Consider the following 24,412-nt stretch of genomic DNA (forward strand, 5'->3'; position numbering starts at 1 on the left):
AACAGTATGGGGGATCCCCACGATCCAGTTACCACCACCTGGTCCTGCCCTTGACACATGGGGATTATTACAATTCAAGATGAGATTTTGGGTGGGGACACAGCCAAACCATATCACTGAGTCTTCTGGCTTTTGTCTTTCTCCCATGCTGGATGCTTCCTGCCCTTGAACATCAGACTCCAAGTTCTTCAGCTTTTGGACTCTTGGACTTACCTCGGTGGTTTGCCAGGGACTCTCAGGCCTTCAGCCACAGACTGAAAGCTGCACTGTCGGCTTCCCAACTTTTGAGACTTTGGGACTCAGACTGGCTTCCTTGCTCTTCAGCCTGCAGATGGCCTATTGTGGGACTTCACCTTGTGATCGTGTGAGTCTTTTCTCCTTAATAAACTCCCTTTCATGTATTCATCTATCCTATTAATTCTGTCCCTCTGGAGAGCCCTGACTAACACAACATACTGAAGCCTCACCTCCTTTGAGTCTGCACATGTGTCACCCTCTCAGGCAGGCCTCTTCTGGCCACACTAAGATTATATTAAGATTACACCCACCCCTTCACCAACGCCCCTCTCTCTGCTTTGTTTTTTCCATTGTTTCTATCAGCCTCTAAGTACTGTAGCATGTGCTGATTTAATGCCCCCACCTGACTGCACATCCCATGAATGCAGGAGTTCTGCTTTGCTGCTGTGGATGCTCAGCAGAGTGCCAGTGTTCCATCAATACTTGAGGGCCAACTGATGGATAGAAACCAGTAGACCTTGTGGTGGCAAAGGGAATAGCAAGGATTTTTTGTTTTTAATTTAATTTTAAGGTATAAAGCATTACCTCTACTAACAGTGAGTGTCTTAGTCCATTTGTACTGCCATAAAGGAGTATGAGGTTGGGTGATTTATAAACAAAAGAGGTTTATTTGGCTTATGGTTCTGCAGGCTGTACGAGAAGCATGGCACTGGCACCTGCATCTGGTGAAGGTTTCAGGCTGCCCCCACTCATGGTGGAAGGGGAAGGGGAACCAGATTGTGCAGGGATCACATGGAAAGAGAGGAAGTGAGAGAGCGAGAGGGGAGATGCTAGGTTCTTTTTAACAACCACCTTTCACAGGAACTAATAAAGTGAGAATTCATACCCCACACCCACCCTCCCAGGGAGCGCATTAATCTATTTATGAGGGATCTGCTCCCATGACCCAAACACCTCCCATTAGGCTCCACTTCCAACACTGGAGATCAGATTTCATCATGAAAGGGGACAAACATCCAAACTATAGCAGTGAGCAGAAGCAAATAAGCTTCTCCCTTAAACAAAAAACACAGGGTACATAATGCTAAAACCTCCCAGCTGTACCTTCTGACCTGTTGACTGGGCTTCCCATACACTCATTTTTCCTGCCCCTTGGAATTTTTAACTTCCAGTAAAACTCCAAGTTAATTGCTTTTTCAAGGGCAACTTTAATCAGAATAGCCAGCTTTACAGACACATTACAGAAAAAGGAAAACCAGTTATTTAGTTATTTGTGTGTGTGTGTGTGTGTGTGTGTGTGTGTGTTAGGCTATTAAAAAAACCATAGTGGTGGGGTTTTTTTCCCATTGGCTTTTTTTCCTCCATTATCAAGCACGCTTTTCTGTTCAGGATTGAGGTCATCCATCTGCTATCTCATATCCTCTTGTTGGGTTCTGCCAAGTATTAGTCATAAGGCAGTCAGCTTGCTTGTGTACACTTGAACAGCTCTTTTTCACATTAAGTCTTCCAGTTTTCCCTGCTTATTTTAGCCGGCTGCTCAAAGTAGCAGCTGGTTGCCTGGCTATTCCTAGGCAGCTAAAAGCATCGTGAGTAGAATACAGACGAAGCAGGAAGGAATAATCTGAGCTTGATGCTAAGGTTTTTGTCTAAGCCCTTCTGATCAGGGTCTGTTTCTTAACTGCAATCTGTCCAAAATGTTACTTCCCATCACTCCACATATTATAGCTATCTGATAATTATTAAAATCTGAATATCAAAGTCATTTTTGTATGGAGGGAATAATATATGTTCCTTTCCAATATGGCCTTAAATACTCCCCCAAATTCCTTAGCTGTTAATTTTTTTCTCCCATCTTAAAATATGTGTATTTTTAATATTTACCCTGCCCATTTAATAGCAATAAGAGAAGTACATCAGTTACCTAAGTCAGAGATCAGCAAACTTCTTCTGTATGGGGCCAGACAGTCAAACTTTGTGGGCCATACATTCTCCAGTACAATTATTCAGCTCTGCTATGGTAGCATGAAAATATCCAGATAATACATAAATGAATGAGCATGGCTGTGTTCCAATGAAACTATTTATACTGCGGTATAATTTTTAAAAATCTATATTTAGTTTCTGCCCTGGTTCCCAGCATACAGCTCCTAAAATATGCGGCATCTCTGGAGTGGTAAGAGTATCTTTTGTATACCAATGAGATGACGGGTGGCTCCTAAATAGCTTCAGGATGGGGATTGGTCAGAAAAACTAGGGCATGATTACAAAGTTGGAACTTTTAGCCACATCTCTTAATCTCTAGGGAGGGGAGAAAAGCTGACGTTTGAGTTGATCACTGATGGTCAACTGCAGGACCTAGATTTTAGTATCTGTGGGAGTCTTGGAAATAATCTCCTTCAATTACTATGATCATAATCAGTCATGTCTACGTAATGATCATAACTAGTCCATAAAAACTCAAAAGGACTGAGTTGGAAGAGTTTCTAGATAGCTGAACTCATGGAGGTGCCTGGAGGGTGGTATATCAGGAGAGGGCAGAGAAGCTCTGTGCCCTTTTTCACATACCTTGCCCTATTCATCATTTCCATCTGGCTGTTCATCTGCATCCTTTATACTATTTATTTATTTATTTTTGAGATGGAGTCTCACTCTGTCATGCAGGCCGGAGTGCAGTGGTGCAGTCTTGGCTTCCTGCAACCTCTGCCTCCCAGGTTCAAGCGATTCTCCTGCCTCAGCCTCCAGAGTAGCTGGAATTGAATTAAATTGAATTGAATTATAGGTGGCACGCACCACCACACCCATCTGGTTTTTGTATTTTTAGTAGAGACAGGGTTTCACTATGTTGTCCAGGCTGGTCTTGAACTCCTGACCTCAAGTGATCCACTCACCTCAACCTCGAAAGTGCTGGGATTACAGACGAGAGCCACCATGCCCAGCCTGTACTATTCTTTATAGTATTCTTTATAATAAACCATTGAATATAATGGAAGTGTTTCCCTGAAATCTGCGAGCCACTAGCAAACTAATCAAATCTGAAGAGGCGATCAAGGGAACCTTGATTTACGGCCAGTCAGAAACACAAATACCAACCTGGGCTCTGTTTGTTTTTTGTTTTTGTTTGTTTGTTTGTTTTTTGAGACGGAGTCTCTCTGTCACCTAGGCTGGAGTGCAGTGGCCGGATCTCGGCTCACTGCAAGCTCCACCCCCCGGGTTCACGCCATTCTCCTGCCTCAGTCTCCCGAGTAGCTGGGATTACAGGTGCATGCCACCATGCCCAGCTAATTTTTTGTATTTTTAGTAGAGATGGGGTTTCACCATGTTAGCCAGGCTGGTCTCGAACTCCTGACATCAGGAGATCCACCTGCCTTGGCCTCCCAAAGTGCCGGGATTACAGGTGTGAGCCACCACACCCGGCCCTACAACCTGGGGCTTTTAATTGGCATCTGGAGTGTGGGCAGTCTTGTGGGACTGGGCCCTTAACCTGTAGGGTCCGATGCTGTCTTCAGGTGGATAGTATCAGAATTAAATTGAATTATAGGACACTCAGTTGGTATCCACTGGAGATCTGATTAGTATGTGGGGGAAAAACCTTTACACAGCTGGTCACAGAAGTGTGCTATGGTGAAAAACAGTTTGTGCTTTCAAATTTGAATTTCATATAATTTTTCATGTATTACAAAGTATTTTTTTTATTGACTGCTTATAATCAGTGAAAAATATAAAAATCTGTTCTTAGTTCAGAGGCTATACAAAAATAAGAGTGGAGGAAAGCAGGTCTGATCTGGTTCAGGGGCCATACTTTCCCTACCTCTGGCCTAGGTTGGCAAACTGTAACCTTGAGGTTACAGTTGTTAGAACCTAATATCCAATGTGATGGTATTAAGAGGTGGGGCCTTTGGGAAGTGATTAAATCATGAGGCGTTCACCCTCACAAAGGGAATTAATGCCCTTATAAAAGACACCAAGGAGAATTTGTTTGCCCCTCCTGCCACGTGAGGACACATAGAAGTCACCATCTATGAAGAATGGGCCTTCACCAGACACCAATCTGCTGGTGCCTTGATCTTGGACTTCCCAGCCTCCAGAATTGTGAGCAATACATTTCTGTCAGTTGTAAGTTGCCCAGTGTAAGGTATTTTGTTTTAGCAGCCTGAATGGACTAAGAAAGTAAGAATATATTATTTATGGATTCTGAAAGGAACGATAACACTATTTTTCCTTCAAAGAAAATGTTTAACTTTAATGTTCATTGAAGTGCTAATTCTAACATTAAAAAATTAAAAACGGCCGGGCGCGGTGGCTCAAGCCTGTAATCCCAGCACTTTGGGAGGCCGAGACGGGCAGATCACGAGGTCAGGAGATCGAGACCATCCTGGCTGACACGGTGAAACCCCGTCTCTACTAAAAAAATACAAAAAACTAGCCGGGCGAGGTGGCGGGCGCCTGTAGTCCCAGCTACTCGGGAGACTGAGGCAGGAGAATGGCATGAACCTGGGAGGTGGAGCTTGCAGTGAGCTGAGATCCGGCCACTGCACTCCAGCCTGGGCGACAGAGCGAGACTCCGTCTCAAAAAAAAAAAAAAAAAATTTAAAAACAACCTAAATATCCAATAACAGAGAAGACACTAAGTGCCTCTGTACATCAGAATACTAACTGACCTTTAAGGTGATGTTGTCAGTGGCAGAGAATGCTGGTTTTTGAAGTGGGTAGACCTGAGTATAAATCCAGACTCCCATTTACCCAGCTGAGGATCTTAAGCAGGCCCCTTCACATTCCTGGATTTTTCTCATATGTAAAATTGAAACAGTAATGTAACTTTGTTATCTTCATGCTTAACATACAGTACAGCCGCTTTTAATATTATCTATTGCAATTGTTATTTGGGGGAATTATATGGGATTTAAAATTTTTATGCAATGAATACGTATTTTTTCATAGTAACACAAAATGACTTTTTTATTATAATGAATTTCCCTCTGTAGAGAGAAATCATTTCTAAAAATTACAGTCACTATGGCATCTACAGCAAAGTACCTGTAGCAGTACAATGTAGGTTAGGCTTGGGAGAAAAAGGCTTGCTGGAGACACCAATGACAGGTGAAGTCCACATGTCTCTCTGGAGCATCCCAGGGAGAAGTGCTGGACAGGCCTACCTATGACAGGCCTCCTCTATGAGAAAAGACAGAAGTGAGGCCAGATGGAATAGTCACGAGAGAAAAAAATGAGTTCTATTCTCTAGTAGCGAAAAGGCAAGACACACTGTAGCTTGGTCAATAAATAGGTATGGAATGAATGAATGAATATCAAGATTGTTTATTTATAATCTGTTTGGACCATAGAGTGTGAATTAAGAAGAAAATTTCTTATTCTATATTTTTGAAGAGGAATCTGAATTTTGGAGAAATTGTATGGAAAAATATTCATAATCCGATTAAAGGGATTATAAGGATGTGACTGGTGTGATCCATTTATTCATTCAATCAATAAGTTTTATTGAGCATCTACACTGTGCCAGCACTCATGATATGCCCAGTCACAAATCAAGATAAGTCTTGTTTTTAATTTTGATAACTTTGCCCTCTAATCCCAGGTGTATGATATTTGTGTTCACTATGTGGTTACCAGTTTAAGAAGACACTTTAAATGGTTTTTGGAACTTATCTTACTGGATGAGAGGCTGAGTTAGGATAAGTAAAATATCGCTAACTGTAACTAGGCAGTATGATGTAGTATATACCCAAGTGTGAGCTGTGGCATCGGACTTCCTGGGTATCAAAATCTGGTTCTACCACTCACTGGCCATGTAATATTAAACAAGTTTCTGCATCTCTTTAAATTTCCATGTTTTAACTGTAAAATATGGATAATAGTAGCATTGACTTAAGAGGATTCTTTTTTCTAAGTAAGAATATTATACAAAGAATACCTCCCATGGTGCCTAACAATAGCAAGCACCAATGACTAATAAATGTCAGCTATTGTTATTATTTTACCCTTGTGTAGCACTATAAAGAAGGAGACAATTGAAATGGAGCGAACTATGGCATGATGGTGCACAGCTACAGTCCCAACTACCTGGGAGGCTGAGGCAGGAGGATCCTCTGAGCCCAGGAGTTCAAGGTTGCAGTGAACTATGATTGTGCCACCTCACTCCAACCTGGGTGGCAGAGCAAGACCCCATCTCAAGGAAAAAAAAAGGGAGCAAACTGGAACTGGGCCCAAGAAGAAGATCAAAGTACCAAGACTACAGCTTGTTGACATCTCCTGCTCAAGACATAACTTCAATGAATAAACTTTCACAGAAGATTCTTCAAAGAGGATATTACTGTTTCGTATTCATAGATTTGGCCTTATCAAGGGGCATGATTTTGGAACCACATGACTACTAGCAAGTGGTCTTCTTAGGGATGACCCACACTTAGAAAAGGGGATAACCATCAACATCCTGGAGAACTTAATAGGGGGGTAATTGTTAGGCAGAGCTTCTTTGAGAAACTTCCTTCCTTCCTTCCTTCCTTCCTTCCTTCCTTCCTTCCTTCCTTCCTTCCTTCCTTCCTACCTTCCTTCCTTCCTTCCATACTTTTGTTTCTCTCTCTTTCTTTCTTCTTTTTTTTTTTTTTTTGAGACACAGTCTCACTCTGTCACTCAGGCTTGAGTACAGTGGTGCAATCACGGCTCACTGCAATCTCTGCCTCCTAGGCTCAAACAATCCTCCCATCTCAACCTCCCACAGATCTAGGACCACAGATATGCGCTGCCACACCTGGCTAATTTTTTTGTTTGTTTTATTTTTTGTAGAGACAGGGTCTTGCCATGTTGTCCAAGTTGGTCTTGTACCCCTGGGCTCAAGTGATTGTCTCACCTCAGCCTCCCAAAGTGCTGGGATCACAGGTATGAGGCACCATGCACAACCCTTTCCTTCTTAGTCACACAAGTATTGCAGTCTGGCAGAGGGAAGAGGCAGCTGCAAACCATAGGCTAGAGAGTCCCATTGCCTCTGAACATTTCTCATGTACAATGAGATTAATTTCATTCATTCAACTGATGTTTATTGAGTACTTTGCTCTGTGTCAGGCAAGATGCTATGAGCTGAGAATATGATATTAAAAGGGAAAAACTGATTCTACCTTTCCTGCCCTGCCCTCGTGGATTCAATTCCAATGAGGAGAAAGACATCGATCGCATGATCACCTAAGTAAATGTAAAAATATAACTGTGATAAGTGATATTAAGGAAAAGTATGTGATGTTATGAAAGAGTGTAATAGAGAAACTTTAGTTAAAGAGACTGTAGAAGACTTCCTGGAGGAAGAAATGCTAGGAAATGATGAAAGGAAGCTGTGCTCAGAGTGAACAGCATGATGTGCAAAGGTCCTACAGTGGAAAGAAGTATGACAGCTGCTAGAGTTTAGATTTTTTTTTTAAATTTTTATTTTATTTTATTTTACTTTTAGAAAGAGTTTCGCTCCGTCTCCCCAGGCCAGAGTGCAGTGGCTCAATCTTAGTTCACTGCAACCTCCACCTCCCGGGTTCAAGCAATTCTCATGCCTCAGCCTCCTGAGTAGCTGGGATTACAGGTGTGCCCCAACACGCCCAGCTAATTTTTGTATTTTTAGTAGAGACAGGGTTTCACCATGTTGGCCAGGCTGGTCTCGAACTCCTGATCTTAAGTGATGCGCCCACCTCAGCCTCCCAGAGTGCAGGGATTACAGGCATGAGCCACCTCGCCTCACCTAGTTTGGACGTTTGACCAACGTCTGAATCTCATGTTGAAATTTGATCCCCAATGTTGGAGGTGGACAGAGTGAGAAGTGTGTGGGTCACGGGGGCGGATCCCTCAAGAATAGCTTAGTGCCGTCCTCACAGTAATGAGTGAATTCTTACTCTATGAGTTCCTGAGAGAGCTGGTTGTTAAAAAGAGCCAGGCACCTCCGCTACTCTCTCTCGCCATGTGATCTCTAGACTGGCTCCCCTTCTCCTGTGCCACAAGTGGAAGGAGGCTGCGGCCCTCACCAGAAGCAGATGCTGGCACCAAGCTTCTTGCACAGCCTGCAGAACTGCGAGCCAAATAAACGTCTTGCCTTGTAAATTACCCAGTCCCAGGCATTTATTCATAGCAATGTAAAAGAGTAAGATAACACGTTTGAGAGAAAATGTCAGAGTGACCAGAGACAGCTAAGATGTCCTAATAAGAGCTAATGTCCTAATAAGAGCTAATGTTTATTGAGCAAACATTTATTGAGCTAATATTTATTGTACCTACTAAGTTAATCCAAGCACTTGACGTTGATCCTCATGACAATTCTAATTGGGAAATACTATTGTTACCCCTGTTTTACAGATGAAGAAACTGAGGCCTAGAGGAGTGAAGGAACTTATGCAAGGTTATCCAGTTAGTAAGAGGTAGAGCTGAAATTAGGATTAGTTGGAAGAAGTAGGAAAGGACCAAAATGTGCAGTGGTTCACGGACCAGGTTAAAAGATTTTTATGATAAAAGAAATAAGAAGTCACTGAAGTGTGCATTTTATTTCAAAATGGTTACTCCATTTGCATTTCAAAAAGGTCACTCCAGCTGTAGCACAGAGAAGTAGTTGAAAGGTTGGGGAGAGTGCATACTGAGAAACCAGTTAGGAGATGACTGCTGTTGTCTGGGCAAGAACTGACAGAAGCAGTACTAGAGAGTTGGCCCTGGGTTGGACATGGTGGCTCACACCAGTAATCCCAGCACTTTGGGAGGCCTAGGCGGGCGGATCACTTGAGGTCAGGAGTTCGAGACCAGCCTGGTCAACATGGTGAAACCCCATCTCTACTAAAAATACAAAAATTACCTGGGCATGGTGGCACACACCTGTTGTCCCAGCTACTCGGGAGGCTGAGGCATGAGAATCGCTTGAACCTGGAAAGCAGAGGTTCCAGTGAGCTGAGATCACACCACTGCACACTCCAGCCTGGGTGACAGAGTAAGACTCTGTCTCCAAAAAAAAAAAAAAAAAAGAGTCGGCCCTGGAGAAGGGCAGAGTGGTTCTGTCTGAGATAAAGTGGATGAGGAGGGATGAGGGCATGATAGGGAGCAGGTCCTGAGGATGATCCTTGGGCTTCTGGCTGGTGTCACTGTGTGAACAGTGGGCAGTGGTGTCATTTTCTCATGCAGAGAACACAGGAAGGAAGAGGAGTGCACCTGGGTGTAAGGAGGAACGTCATGAATTGGAGGTATTTTGAGACATTTCCACTGGAGATGTCAGAAACCAATTGCATTTGTGGAGCTAGGGCTCAGATAGGTCTGTACTAGAGATTTAAACTGGGGAGTCATCTACGATGAGCAGTAATTAGAGACAGGGAAGCTGAAGAGATTGCTTAAGGAAAGTGAGGAGTGAGGAGAAGATTGCCCAATATCTGGGAGAAAGCCCAAGCTTTCCTTGGCCTTGATTCAGTCTTTCACCTCTTTTTCCTATCTTACTGATCCACACCCCCCACTCTGTGAGATCCAAGTGGAAGTCACAAGGAGAAACATGAAGAAAATAATATAATGGATTGAGGCTGGGCATGGTGGCTCATGCTTGGAATCCCAGCACTTTGGGAGGCCAAAGTGGGCAGATTACCTGAGGTCAGGAGTTCAAGACCAGCCTGGCCAACATGGTGAAATCCCATCTCTACTAAAAATACAAAAATTAGCCAGGTGTGGTGGCACATGTCTATAATTCCAGCTACTCAGAAGGCTGAGGCAGGAGAATGGCTTGAACCTGGGAGGTGGAGGTTGCAGCGATCTGAGATCACGCCATTGCACTCCAGCCTGGGTGACAAGAGTGAAACTCTGTCTTGATTAATAAATAAATAAATAAATAAATAAAATATAATGGATTGAGTTAACCCTTGGGACACCTTCACTTCTTTTTCTTTTTTTTTTTTTTTTACTTTAAAAAAATTTTTATTGACAAAAATTATATATATTTATGGTACACAATTTTTTTCTATAGGTTTTTGGGGAACAGGTTGTGTTTGGTTACATGGATAAGTTCTTCAGTGGTGGTTTCTGAGATTTTGGTGCACCTATCACCTGAGCAGTGTATACTGTACCCAGTGTGTAGTGTTTTATCCCTTACCCACCTCCCACCCTTTCCCTCCAAGTCCCCAAAGTCCACTGGATTATTCTCATGCCTTTGCATCCTCACAGCTTAGCTCTCCATCTTTTTCTTTTCATCAAGTTTGAAGCATTCCTTGTAAAAGGAAATCATTATCTTAGAAGTACTATTATGCTGGCTGGGCATGGTGGCTCACACCTGTGATCCCAGCAGTTTGGGAGGCCAAGGCAGGTGGATCACTTGAGCCCAGGCCAGCCTTGGCAACAGGGCAAACTCCTGTCTTGAGAAAGAGAGAGAGAGAGAGAGAGAGAGAGAAAGGAAGGAAGGAAGGAAGGAAGGAAGGAAGGAAGGAAGGAAGGAAGGAAGGGAGGGAAAGAAAGGAAAGAAAGAAAGAAAGAAAGAAAGGGAGGGAGGGAGGGAGGGAAGGAAGGAAGGAAATTCTATTATGCCTTAGTTTTGTGAGCATCTTCTTAATTCTACTCAAAAAACATTCTTCCTATAAAATGACAAATGTAAACCAAAAATAAAATTCTGAGTCCCCCTCCCCACCCCCCACCACCCACCGCTACAGTCATCTGTATGACTTCCTCTTTAGCCAGGGCACTTTAAAATCTAACCTGAAAGACTGGTTCAGGCCATGATGCGAAGTGGGATCAGACATGCCTCATTACACCTCTCCAGTATTAACTTCAACACAGACCTTAAGTCTGAAAAGAAACATTTGGAGGTAGCGGGTAGAATCAAGGGAACAAAAAAGAAGAGAAACATTGACTATCTATTATCTACCTGGCAGTTTCATCTGCATGATTAAACTTTGGTCTTTGTAACTTCTTATTGCAAGACAGACATTTCGATCCATTGATAACTCTTCCACCCAATTACCAATTAGAAAAACTTTAAATCTACCTATAACCTGGAAGCCCCCCGCCTCGCTTCACATTGTCTTGCCTTTCTGGATTGGACCAATGTATATCCTAAATGTATTTGAAGTCTCATATCTCCCTAAAATGTACAAAACCAAGCTATGCCCTGACACCTTGGGCACATATTCTCAGGACCTCCTGAGGGCTGTGTCATAGGTCATGGTCACTCATATTTGGCTCAGAATTAATCTCTTCAAATATTTTACAGAGTTTGACTCTTTCCGTTGACACAACTTAGATTAAGCGATTAAGCACACTCAGATAATAACCTGCCAGACAGTGCTCCCAAAGGCTTGGAAGAAACACTTCCATTTCTAAACGAGGTTGTCTTATAGACGTGGGATAACTCGAGCACTCAGAGAAGTTGACTCCTTATTGTTTTTAAAGTCATGATTACCAGAGTTATTTCATCATAGCCTGCTAGGCATTGAACAAGGAAAGGCAACTACCAAGGACAAATACACATCTAGTTTTTGTAACATCCTTTCATGCTATTACTTAAATAGCTCTGGCATGGGCACTTATCTAACATGAGAGTTTTTACAAAGAAAAATCTGAACTTTAAAGAAAAAAAGAAAAACAAAATCAAACACACAAAAAAACCTCTTTTGGTTCACAAGCCATTGAGGATGAACTCTACTTTCCATCTCTAAGTTTATTAGTGAAGTTTTTTCCCATTCTGATGGGGAATTGTGAAGAGAGTGAGTAATGCAGAAACGGAAACTAAAGAGGTGGGCAGAGTGAGCCATGTCATTATTTTCTGGATCAGTGATATCAACAAACACATAGTTACAACTTCAATATTGTGACTGTCTGAATTATATTTATTGAGTGTACCCAGAGTGAGTTGAACCGTTCTCAGCAGGAAACAGAAAAAAGATGGCACATTCGAATTAGGACAGTCCCAATACTTTGATGAAAAGGACTATATACAAACATGGGAAGGGTGCAGGAAAACCAAATGGAATAGCACAGCATCCCCCACCTGCTATTACCTCTAGGCATGAAGGGACAAATTGAGAAAATAGTTAACAAAACCCAGAAAGAGAAACTCAAGAAAGTTTGTGGAGAGGGCTACCTTGAGGAGAGCTCTGATCTTTGATGGAAGGACATGGCCAGCTGTGAGTGACCCAGCCTGGAGGCAATTAAGCGAGTAAATACCCTCACTTCACTCCATCCTCTTTGCTGGGGGGCCCCACCAGCCAATCACTGATATCGTTCATACAGGTAAGCCTCTTGGGTCAGAGAGCAAGATAGAGAAGGGAGGAGGGGAGTGAAAGAGACAAACTGGAAGACAACAAACAGAAAGAGGTAGAGAGCAAGTCAATGACTAAAATCAGTGGATAGAAGGTGCTAGAGTGCAGGTGGGGTGGTGGCATTGGTTTCACATAGGAAAGCCTGACAGGTTGGCTCCAGGAGTTACAGTTTTATGTGTCCATAATCAATATGGCAATACCAATGCTAAACTAGTGGATGAGATCAAATTAAAGCTGTATGACTATCTCCTGGAAATTTTATAGAAATTAGACAGAAACAAGTTACTTCCAAGGTCCTTGCAGACTTGTGTACTTTCATCCTATACTTGCTGAAAGTCAAGTAAAAGTAATATCTTGGCAAAAGTACCAAAGAAAGACATGGGTTTTCCTGGTTTTTGGTAAAGCAGATTTTCAAAAACTCATTACCAAACTGAAAAATCTCTATACATAAAAATATTCATCACAGCAAAGAGAAAAATGCTGGAAGAAACTTCACTTCTAATAGTAGAGAAATACTTAAGAAAATGATCATATGTTCATTCAAAGCATTATTTTGCAGGATTAAACAATTACAAATAAAAGGAATTGTGAAACAGTATGGAAAATGCATATGATATGTTAGGTGAAAAAAAAAGCAGGAATTGAAGCTTTATATATACTATGCGTACAATTAAAAAAATATATATGGGTGTTGGTCTGAATGCAGTTGGTGTTTACAACTACTTAATCATAACTGGTTTATGGATTTCTTTGTTCCATCTTCACTTCCACTGCTCCACTTGACTAGTCTTAAAAAAAATGAAGAAAAGAATGAATTTACTAGAAATTAAAATAGTTTATTAAGGTGGTAAAACCACAGAAGATTATTTCCTCTCTTAATTTTTCAAAATTTTAATAGTGTAAGATCATATTTTATTTAAATATTTTAACATGTTAGATACTTAAATATGTTTTATTTATTTTCATTATTTAAATATACTATTTTTATTTGATTGATTTATTTATTTACATATAGAGACAGGGTCTCAATATGTTACCCAGGCTCGTCTTGAACTTCTGGATTCAAGAGATCTTCCCACCTTGGCCTCCCAAAATGCTGGGATTACAAGCATAAACCACAGAACCCAGCCTAAATATATTATTATTATTATTTTGAGATAGAGTCTTGCTCTGTCATCCAGGTTAGCATGCAGTGGCATGAACTCTATAGTGGCTTACTGTAGCCTTGATCTCCTGAGCTCAACTGATCCTCCTGCCTCAGCCTCCCAAGTAGCTGGGACCACAAGAACATGCCACCATGCTCGCCTAATTTTTTTTTTTTTTTTTTTCTGTAGAGACAGAGTCTCACCATGTTTCGCAGGCTGCTTTCAAACTCCTGGGCTCAAGTGATCTTCCTACCTTGGCCTCCCAAAGTGCTGGGACTATAGGCGTGAGCCACTGCACTCAGCTTAAATATATTATTTTTAAATGCAATAAAGATTGTACCTTACGGAGGACTGATAATTTTTCATACCTTGATGTGGATGAAGATTGTCTGGGTATATACATATAAAATACACACACACACACACACACACATACACACACACACACACACACAGAGGTTTTTGTTCATGGTTCCTGGCTCATAACTCCTATGGCTCTTGTTAAAATGTTGGGGCACTTTAAACCTCAGAATAAGGCCTCATAAAAACTGACTGTGTTTGAAGTCAGACTCCACCACTTACTGTCTATATCATCTTGGTTAAGTCAGTTCACCTCTCTGTTTAATTTCCTGAACTGATCTCCTCATCTGTAAAATGGAATATGGTCCCACCTACTTCATGAGGTTTTTGTGAGGATCAACTGAATCCATTAACATAACAAAAACAATGACTCACTATGTTTCTAAGAGCTATTTAGCCCTGCATGAGTTAGCTATTGTTTTTCTGGGCTGTCAGAGTTCAACAGATGCTGCTTTGAATGTGCTTTGAACAATTCTAGCTCAAAAGGAATCTTGCAGAATTTGAGATACGATTTTGATTGTTACATTATCTACTCAGACACCCAATCACTCCTTTACCCCCTAAACTTAATCAAGCTCTGTTGATTCATACCTCTAAATAACTCTCTCCTCTCCAGTGCCTCAATTTTTGCTTAGATCACTGCAAAAGCTACCAACATTTTTTTCCTTTCTTCAGCAACTTTCATCCTTGATGTGGAAGGAAATCAAGATATTTTACACCAAAATATATTTCTTTGATATATTTTGAGAGGACTGCCAGAGGGCCAGCAAACAGAACTGGCCCTGCAAAGCTGCCTTTCATGAGGGAAATTTACATCTGTAGAGAATCTACATTCATGCAGCCAGGATTCCCTTGTTAGTTCTAGGAAAGATTAACTAAGAGTCTGACACCTTTAAAGGTGAGAGAATTTGTCAAAGGTAAGAAGAATTTGTCATCTATTCTGTCTGCTACCCAAGAGGTTTCATCTATATAACAAGGACAGCTTTGCTAGGCAGGCCTCCTGTTCTGTCTCTCTCATAACCTGTCTTGCCACTAAAGCCTGGTTTACCACCATAGCCTATTTTTGGCTGTGCTCTGAATCCATATTCTTTCTGTAACCTCGAGGTGGGGGGATTATTTCATTCTGAAGGCCCCTGTGTCATGAAAAACTATGATCAAATAAATTTGTATGCCTTTTCTCCTATTAATCGTCCTCTTGTTAAATATTTTCAGCAAACCTTCAGAGGGTGAAGGGGACGCTTTCCCTTGCCTTCAACAATGTCCTTCAAAATGCCAGAGCCATATACATTACTCTCCAGCCTAAGTCCCACTGAGTTTGATCAATAACCATTATTTTGTTTTCAATTCAATGTCTTACCCTCAAGTCCTGCTATTTCCCACCCACCTACCTCACCTTTGCCAGTACCCTTCTTGTACTGGCGTGACTTCAGTCCAGGTCCTTCCATGTTTCCTTTTCTTTCTTGGGATTGATCTTTTCATGATTCTTTAACAAATGAGTTGCTATAAAGCCTTCATGACACTGATAAAAAGTCTTCTCTTCTACAAAGTCTTTCTCAGCAATCCCAGGCAAAGTTAGTCATTTCCTCCTTTGTTTCCATTTCACTTGGTATATACCATGTCTTTTCACATAACAGGTTGCGCTGGAATTATGTGTTTATGGGCCTCACTCAATGACAGGGACTGAGCACCTTCCTTTGTTTGCCGAGAGCCACCCCCACATGCCTAGTACATCAAAGATGTTTAATAACTATGTAGTGAGTGAATAATAAATAAATGGGTTAGTATAACATCTCAGATGATATCTACATTGTGTCAATGCAAACTGTCAAACTCTGTAAAATATTTGAAGAGATTTATTCTGAGCCAGTTATGAGTGACTAATGGCCCATGACACAGCCTCAAAAGATCCTGAAAACATGTGCTCAAGGTGGTTGGGCCACAGCTTTGTTTTATACATTTTAGGGAGATATGAGATATCAATTAATACATGTAAGATGTACATTGGTTCAGTTCAGAAAGGTGGAACAACTGGAAATGGGGGCTTCCACATCACAGGCAGATTCAAAGATTTTCTGATTAGCAATTGGTTGAAAGCATTATTATCAATAGAAAGAAATGTCTGGATTATGATAAGGGTTGTGGAGACCAAGGTTTAATCATGCAGATAAAGCCTCCAGGTAGCAGGTTTCAGAGAGAATAGATTGTAAATATTTCTTATCAGACTTAAAAAGTCTCTTGTACCAGTAATTCCAAAAGGGAGGAGGGTATAATGAGGCATTTTGGCTCCCTTTTCTCATCATAGCCTGAACTCATTTTTCAGGTTAGCTTTGGAATGCCCCTGGCTGAGAGGAGGGGTCCATTCAGATGGTTGTGGTGCCTTAGAATTTTATTTTTGGTTTACAACCTATAGGAGAGTAAATATAGTAAAGGAGAGACGAACGGTATATAGGCTCCACCCCTAGAGCATGTGACTCTGGGCAAATTCCTCATGCTCTCTGTGCCTCCCTTTCCTCCTCGACAAAATCATGACAAGGATATCTTCATGTGTGTGTGAGCATTCAGTTAATCAATACATGTAATTCTATGTGTTAGTTACTGTTGTCGTTGATGTTCATGGGGAGAGTATTACTGCAAACCCCAGGAAAGACAGGGACTTTGTTTTGACTCACCATTTAATTTCTAACATTTGTTATAGCATTTCTTGTGGAATAGGCACTCAATAAAAATTCAAGTGGGCACAGTGGCTCATGACTGTAATCCCAGCTACTCAAGAGGCTGAGGCAGGAGGATTGCTTGAAGTCAGGAGTTTGAGACCAGACTGGGAATCATAGCAAGATAGTGTCTCTACAAAAAAATTCAAAAATTGGCCAGTGGTGGTAGTGTGTGCCTTGAGTTCCAGCTAATCAGTAGGCTGAATTGGGAGGATTGCTTGAGTTTAAGAGTTTGAAGCTGCAGTGAGCTGTGATTGCATCACAGCACTCTCCAGCTTGAGTGACAGAGTGAGACCCCCCCCAATCTCTCTTTCTCTCTTTTTGTTTTTGGAGACAGAGTCTCACTCTGTTGCCCAGGTTGGTGTGCAGTGGCACAGTCTTGGCTCACTACACCCTCTACCTCATAGGTTCAAGTGATTCTCCTGCCTCCACCTCTTGAGGATTCATCTTATTAAGTAGCTAAAATTGGTGTCATTTGCTGGATATCATTTATCAAAAAGTGATTGGGCTGTGGGTATTTGACCTTTAAGTATGAAATGCATGTCTTCCTCTGAGCCAGAGTTACCAGTTTGTTGACTTTTCAGAGTTTGTTGACTTATCCAGAGTAACTGGGATTACAGGAACCTGCCACCAGGCCCAGCTAATTTTTGTATTTTTTTTAGTAGAGACATGGGGCTTCTTTTTTTTTTTTTTTTTTTTTTGAGACGGAGTCTCGCTGTGCTCCCAGGCTGGAGTGCAGTGGCGCGATCTCGGCTCACTGCAAGCTCCGCCCCCTGGGTTCACGCCATTCTCCCGCCTCAGCCTCCCAAGTAGCTGGGACTACAGGCGCCCGCTACCGCGCCCGGCTAGTTTTTTGTATTTTTAGTAGAGACGGGGTTTCACCATGTTAGCCAGGATAGTCTCGATCTCCTGACCTTGTGATCCACCCGCCTCGGCCTCCCAAAGTGCTGGGATTACAGGCTTGAGCCACCGCGCCCGGCCCGAGACATGGGGTTTCGCCACATTGGCTAAGCTGGTCTTGGACTCCTGACCTCAGGTAATCCACCTGCCTTGGCCTCCCAAAGTGCTGGGATTACAGGTGTGAGCCACCGTGCCCGGCCCCCTACTCTCTTAAAAACAAAAAAGAATTGTGAAGTGAACATAAATATAATAAAAAGAGAACACAAAAGAAGATAGTTAGAAACACACTCACACACACAAAGGGCCAGTGGGAATACATTTGTCCATTTGACACAAAGTACAAAACTGTTGCTAAGTCACCTCAGGTGCTCACCACTGAGGGATGAATAAGGAGGACAGTTCTGGAGGCTGGGAAGTCCAAGATCAAAGTACTGGCAGATTTGATGCCTAGTGAGAACCTGCTTCCTAGTACCCAGTTTTCTTTCATGACAGAAAGTTGATGAGAAAGCTCCCTGGGGTCTCTTTCATCAGGGCACTAATCCTATTAATGGGAGCTCCACCCTCATGAACTAATCAGCTACAAAAGGCCCCTACCTGCTAATACCATCACATTGGGGGTTAGGATTTCAACATATGAATTTGGAGGGGACACAAACATTTAGTCTGCAGTACAAAGTAAATAATGATAACTAAGAATACTCACATAGGCCAAGCATGGCAGGTGGCTCATGTCTGATATCCCAGAACTTTGAGAGGCCGAAGTGGGAGGACTGCTTCAGCCCAGGAGTTCAAAACCAGTCTAGGCAACATAGCAAGACCTTAGCTCTAAAAATAAATAAATAAATAAATAAATAAATAAATAAATAAATAAGAAAAATCAGCCAAATGTGGTGGTGTACACCTATAATTCTAGCTACTTGGATGGCCAATGCAGGAGGATTGCTTGAACCCAGAAGTTCAAGGCTACAGTGAGCTATGATCTCACCCCTGCACTCCAGCCCAGGTGATACAGCGAGATTCTGTCTCAAAAAAAAAAAAAAAAAAAAGAATACTCACACAGTAAATCCAAGCAAATGTTCTATACAGTAAGTCCTCACCTAATACCAATATGTTCTTGGGAACTTCAACTTTAAGCAAAATAAGGTATCATGAAACCAATTTTACAATAGGCTAATTGATATAGACAAGAATTATGTTCCTATGGCAGATTTCTGGTCATAGAAACATTGCCAAACTTCTAAATAAAGACCTGAAACACTTCACCCAGATGCAACAAACATGAACTCATGGCCACACTTCTTTCATCTATACTCTTACCTACTTTCCCCTCACCTCCTCACCAGCGTGTTTTGTTTGGTGTTTTTTGGGTTTGTTTGTTTGTTTGTTTGTTTTTTTGAGACAGAATCTCACTCTGCCATCCAGGCTGGAGTGCAGTGGCATGATCTCGGCTCACTGCAACCTCCACCTCCCAGGTTCCAGTGATTCTTGTGCCTCTGCCTCCTGAGTAGCTGGGATTGCAGGTGCGCACCACCAATCCCAACTGATTTTTGCATTATTAGTAGAGATGGGGTTTTACCATGTTGGCCAGGCTGGTCTTGAACTCCTGACCTCAAGTGACCCCCCAACCTCAGCCTCCCAAAGTGCTGGGATTACAGGTGTGAGTCACTGAGCCTGGCCCTCACCAGCCTATGTTGAAGTAATCCAAGTTATTATAAAATTTCATTCATAGTATTTCAATATCTATCTCTAAAAGATAAGAACTATTTAACATAACAATGCTATTACGGCAGGTATACAAAGTTAAACATAATGCAAAAGGTCTGTGCATTTTAATGGTTGTTACATACTGCTACTGTCCCCTTGGAAGGATACAGCAATTTGCCCTTACAGCCCTAGTTTATAGCAGTCATCCCTGATATTATCAATCTTTTTCATATCCATCAATCTATAGCTCTCAAAACTGATGTCTTGTTCCAACTCTCACTCTATTGATTGTTAATGAGGTTGAGCAACTTCTCATTTTATATAGACCATTTATATTTCTTCTTCCACAATTACTTATTCACATTCCCTTGTATTGTTTTATGAATCAATCTTATTTTCGTATTGATTTATAAGTTTAAAGAGCAAGAATTTTAACACACATTGCATTATCTAGATTGTATACAATAGAAAACATTTGAAGATGGATTTTCAAATAACAGTATAAAGTACTCATGATAAATACATACCATGTGTATTAGTCTATTTTGTATTGCTATAACAGAATCCCTGAGCCTGAGAAGTTTATAAAGAAAAGAGATATATTTAGCTCATGGTTCTTCAAGCTGGGAAGTTCAAGATTAGGCAGCCACATCTGACAGCTTCCAATAAGGACCTCATACTTGGTCAAAACATGGAGAAATGGAAGGTGAACCAGGTTTGTATGAGAAAAGGCAAAACACTAGAAGCAACATCATTTTATTTATTTTTTGTATTTCAATGACTACAAAGGCACCTTCACTTTATAACAACCGGCTCTCTCAGAAACTAATCCATTCCCATGAGAACTAACCCCGTCTTGTGAGAAGGACATTAATTCATCTTATGACCTAATCACTTAGAGACACCATCTGCCCTGCCAATATTGCCACATTGGAGACCAGTCCACAACATGAATTTTGGTGGTGACAAACAATATTGAGACCATAGCCCCGTGGTGTACTATGCAGTCTTTAATAAGTGTATGTTTATAAAAACCCATTGAATATACAACACCAAGAATGAACCCCAATGTAAACTATGAACTCTGGGTGATAATGATGTGTCAATGTAGACTCATTGATTGTAGCAAATATAACAACTCACTGTTCCCAGCTGTGGTAGCTACAGTGGAAGACTTCTTCTGTTTGATTAAACTCTCCAATCAAAAGACATAGAGTGGCTGAATAGAAGAAAACACAAGACCCCATGATCTATTGCCTACAAGAAACACATTTCACCTATGAAGATACATATAGACTAAAAAAAAGAGATGAAAAAAGATATCCATGATGATGTAAACCAAAAGGAGCAGGAGTAGCTATACTTATATCAGACAAAATAGATTTCAAGACAAAAACTCTAAGAAGAGACAAAGAATATCATTATATAATGATAAAGGGGTCAATACAGCAATAAGATATAATGATTGTAAATGTATATGCACCTAATACTAGAGCACCCAAATATATAAAGCAAATATTATTGGAGCTAAAGAGAGAGATAGGCCTCAGTATAATACATCTGGAGTCTTCAACACTCCCCTTTCAACACTGGATAGATCTCCCAGACAGAAACTCAATAAGCAAATATTGAACTTAATCTGCACTATACATCAAATAAACCTAATAGATAGTTACAGAACATTTCATCCAATGGCTGTCGAATATGCATTCTTTTCCTCAGCACATTGATCATTCTCAAGGATAGGCAATATGTTAGATCACCAAACAGGTCTTAAAACACTCAAAAAACTGAAATCATATCAAGCATCTTCTCTGACTACAAAGAAATACAATTAGAAATCAACAACAAGAGGAATTTTGGAAATCATACGGACACATGGAAATTAAACAATATGCTCCTGGATGACCAGTGAATCAATGAAGAAATTAAGATGAAAACTGAAAAATTTCTTAAAACAAATGATAATGGAAACACAGCATAGCAAAACCTATGAAATACAGCAAAAGCAGTACTAAAAGAGAAATTTGTAGCTGTAAGTTTCTACATCAAAAAAGAAGAAAAACTTCAAATAAATTACCTAACAACACATCTTAAAGAACTAGAGAAGCAAGAGCAAAACAACCTCAAACTTAGTAGAAGAAAGGTAATAATAAAGATCAGAGCAGCAATCAATGAATTTGAAATGAAGAAAACACACACAAAAATAAATGAAACAAAAAGTTGATTTTTTGAAAAGATAAACAAAGTTGACAAACTTTTAGCCAGACTAATGAAGAAAAAAGAAAAAGAGAAACCCTAAATAAATAAAATCAGGAATGACAAAGGAGATATTACAACTGCTATCACAGAAATTCAAAGAATAATTAGGGACTACCCTGAGCAAGTGTATACCAATAAATTGGAAAATCTAGAAGGAGAAATTCCTAGACATATACAACCTACCAAGATTGAACCATGAAGGAATCCAAAACCTGAATAGACCAATAACAAGTAATAAGATTAAAGCCATAATAAAAAGTCTCCTTGTAAAGAAAAGCCCAGGACCCAGGTTTCAATATAAAAATCATAAAAGGAGACAAAGAAGATCATTATATAATGCTAAAGGGATTACTTTAGTAAGAGGATGTAACAATTGTAAATTTATATGCACCTAACACTGGCACACCCAGACATATAAAGCAAATACTATCAAAACTAAAGAGAAAGACAGACCCCAGTGCAATAATAGCTGGAGACTTCAATATCCCACTGTCAGCACTGGACAAATCTTCCAGACAGAAAATCAACAAAGAAATATTGAACTTAATCTGCACTATAAACCAAATGAGCCCAATATATATTTACAGAACATTTCATCCAATGGCTGCAGAATATACATTCTTCTGCTTAGCATGTGGATCATTTGCAAGGATAAGCCATATATTAGACTACGAAACAGTCTTTAAAAATTCAAAAAAATCGAAATTATATTAAGTATTTTCTCTAACCATGGTGTAATAAAACTAGGAATCAATCACAAGAGGAATTTTAGAAACTATACGAATACTTGGAAATTAAAGAATATGTTCCTGAACGATCAGTGGGTCAATGAAGAAACTAAGGAAAAAAATTTAAAAAGTTATTGGAACAAATGAAATAACAAATTAGCCAAGTGTGGTGGTGCATGACTGTAGTCCCAGCTACTCAGGAGGTTGAGATTGGAGGATCACTTGAGCCCAAGAGGTCGAGACTGCAGTGAGCTGTGATCATCCTATTGAACTCCTGCCTGGGCAATAAAGCAAGATCCTGCCTCAAATATATATACACACATTCTTCTACTAAGTTTGAGACAGGATCAAACTTAGTAGAAGAAAAGTAATAGTAAAGACCAGAGCAGCAATCAATGAATTTGAAATGAAACAACAACACAAAAAAATCAATGAAACAAAAAGTTGGTTTTTTGAAAAGATAAACAAAATTGACAAACCTTTAGCCAGACTAATGAAGAAAATAAAAAGAGAAGACCCAGATAAATAAAATCAGGGATGAAAAAGGAGACATTACAACTGTTCTTTTGATGTGGCATATTTTGATATTACTGTATCAAATATCTTGACAGTATCAAAATACACCAAAACTTATGAGATATGGCAAAAACATTGCTAAGAGGAAAGTTTACAGCTATAAGTGCTTACATCAAAAAAGTAGAAAAACTTCAAATAAATAACCTTTAAGAGTTATGAGTTATAAAAGCAAGAGTAAACCAAAACCAAAATCAGTAGAAGAAAATAAATAATAAAGACTAGGTCAGAAATAAATAAAATTGAAATGAAGAAAACAAAAGAAAAGATCAATTAAAAAAAGTTGAGTTTTTTTCAAAAGATAAAATTGCAAATCTTTAGCTACACTAAGAAGAGAGAAAAACCATATGAATGAAATCAGAGATGAAAGGGCTGGGAGCTGTGGCTCACGCCTGTAATCGCAGCACTTTGGGAGGCCGAGGCAGGCGGATCACGAGGTCAGGAGATCAAGACCATCCTGGCTAACAAGGTGAAACCCCGTCTCTACTACAAATACAAAAAATTGGCCGGACACGGTGGCAGGCGCCTGTAGTCCCAGCTACTCGGGAGGCTGAGGCAGGAGAATGGCGTGAACCTGGGAGGCGGAGCTTGCAGTGAGCGAAGATTGCACCACTGCACTCCAGCCTGGGTGACAGAGCGAGACTCCATCTCAAAAAAAAAAAAAAAAAAAAAAATCAGTGATGAAAAAGAGGACATTACAACCGACACCACAGAAATTCAAAGGATCATTGGAGGCTACTATGAGTAACTATATGCCAATAAATTGGAAAACCCAAAAGAAATGGATAAATTCCTAGTCAGATACAACCTACTAAGATTGAACCATGAAGACATCCAAAACCCAAAGTCACAAATAAGAAGTAATAAGATCTAAGTTGTAATGAAAAGCCCTACAGCAAAGAAAAGCCCAGGACCAGATGGCTTCACTGTTGCATTTTACCAAATGTTTAAAAAAAAAAATACCTAATCCTACTCAAACTATTCTAAAAAATAGAGGAGGAAGGAATACTTCCAAACTTATTCTACAAGGTTGGTATTACCCTGATACCAAAACCAGACAAAAACACATCAAGAAAAGAAAACAACAGGTTAATATCTCTGATGAATGTAGGTGCAAAAATTCTCAACAAAATACCGTTACAGCAAACCAAATTCAACAACACATTAAAAAGGTCATTCATCACTGGCCATCAGAGAAATGCAAATCAAAACCACAATGAGATACCATCTCACACCAGTTAGAATGGCAATCATTAAAAAGTCAGGAAACAACAGGTGCCGGAGAGGATGTGGAGAAATAGGAACACTTTTACACTGTTGGTGGGATTGTAAACTAGTTCAACCATTATGGAAAACAGTATGGCGATTCCTCAAGGATCTAGAACTAGATGTACCATATGACCCAGCCATCCCATTACTGGGTATATACCCAAAGGATTATAAATCATGCTGCTATAAAGACACATGCACACATATGTTTATTGCGGCACTATTCACAATAGCAAAGACTTGGAATCAACCCAAATGTCCATCAG

At 40.4% G+C, this 24,412-nt stretch overlaps 1 long non-coding RNA gene across 1 annotated transcript in view; it reads right to left on the bottom strand.

Moving 5' to 3' along the window:
* Nucleotides 1–12,039: 12,039 nt before the first annotated feature.
* LOC112625276 overlaps nucleotides 12,040–24,412 on the bottom strand; it is a 32,878-nt gene continuing 20,505 nt past the window's right edge. Inside the window, exons 2-5 of the long non-coding RNA XR_003119552.1 lie at nucleotides 20,458–20,533; nucleotides 18,314–18,435; nucleotides 15,388–15,482; nucleotides 12,040–13,282 (exon numbers count right to left, since the gene is read on the bottom strand). This is a non-coding gene — a long non-coding RNA (uncharacterized LOC112625276). The remainder of the gene's footprint in view (nucleotides 13,283–15,387; nucleotides 15,483–18,313; nucleotides 18,436–20,457; nucleotides 20,534–24,412) is intronic.

Source organism: Theropithecus gelada, chromosome 5 (genome assembly GCF_003255815.1).
Source record: "Theropithecus gelada isolate Dixy chromosome 5, Tgel_1.0, whole genome shotgun sequence".
Taxonomy (NCBI): domain Eukaryota; kingdom Metazoa; phylum Chordata; class Mammalia; order Primates; family Cercopithecidae; genus Theropithecus; species Theropithecus gelada.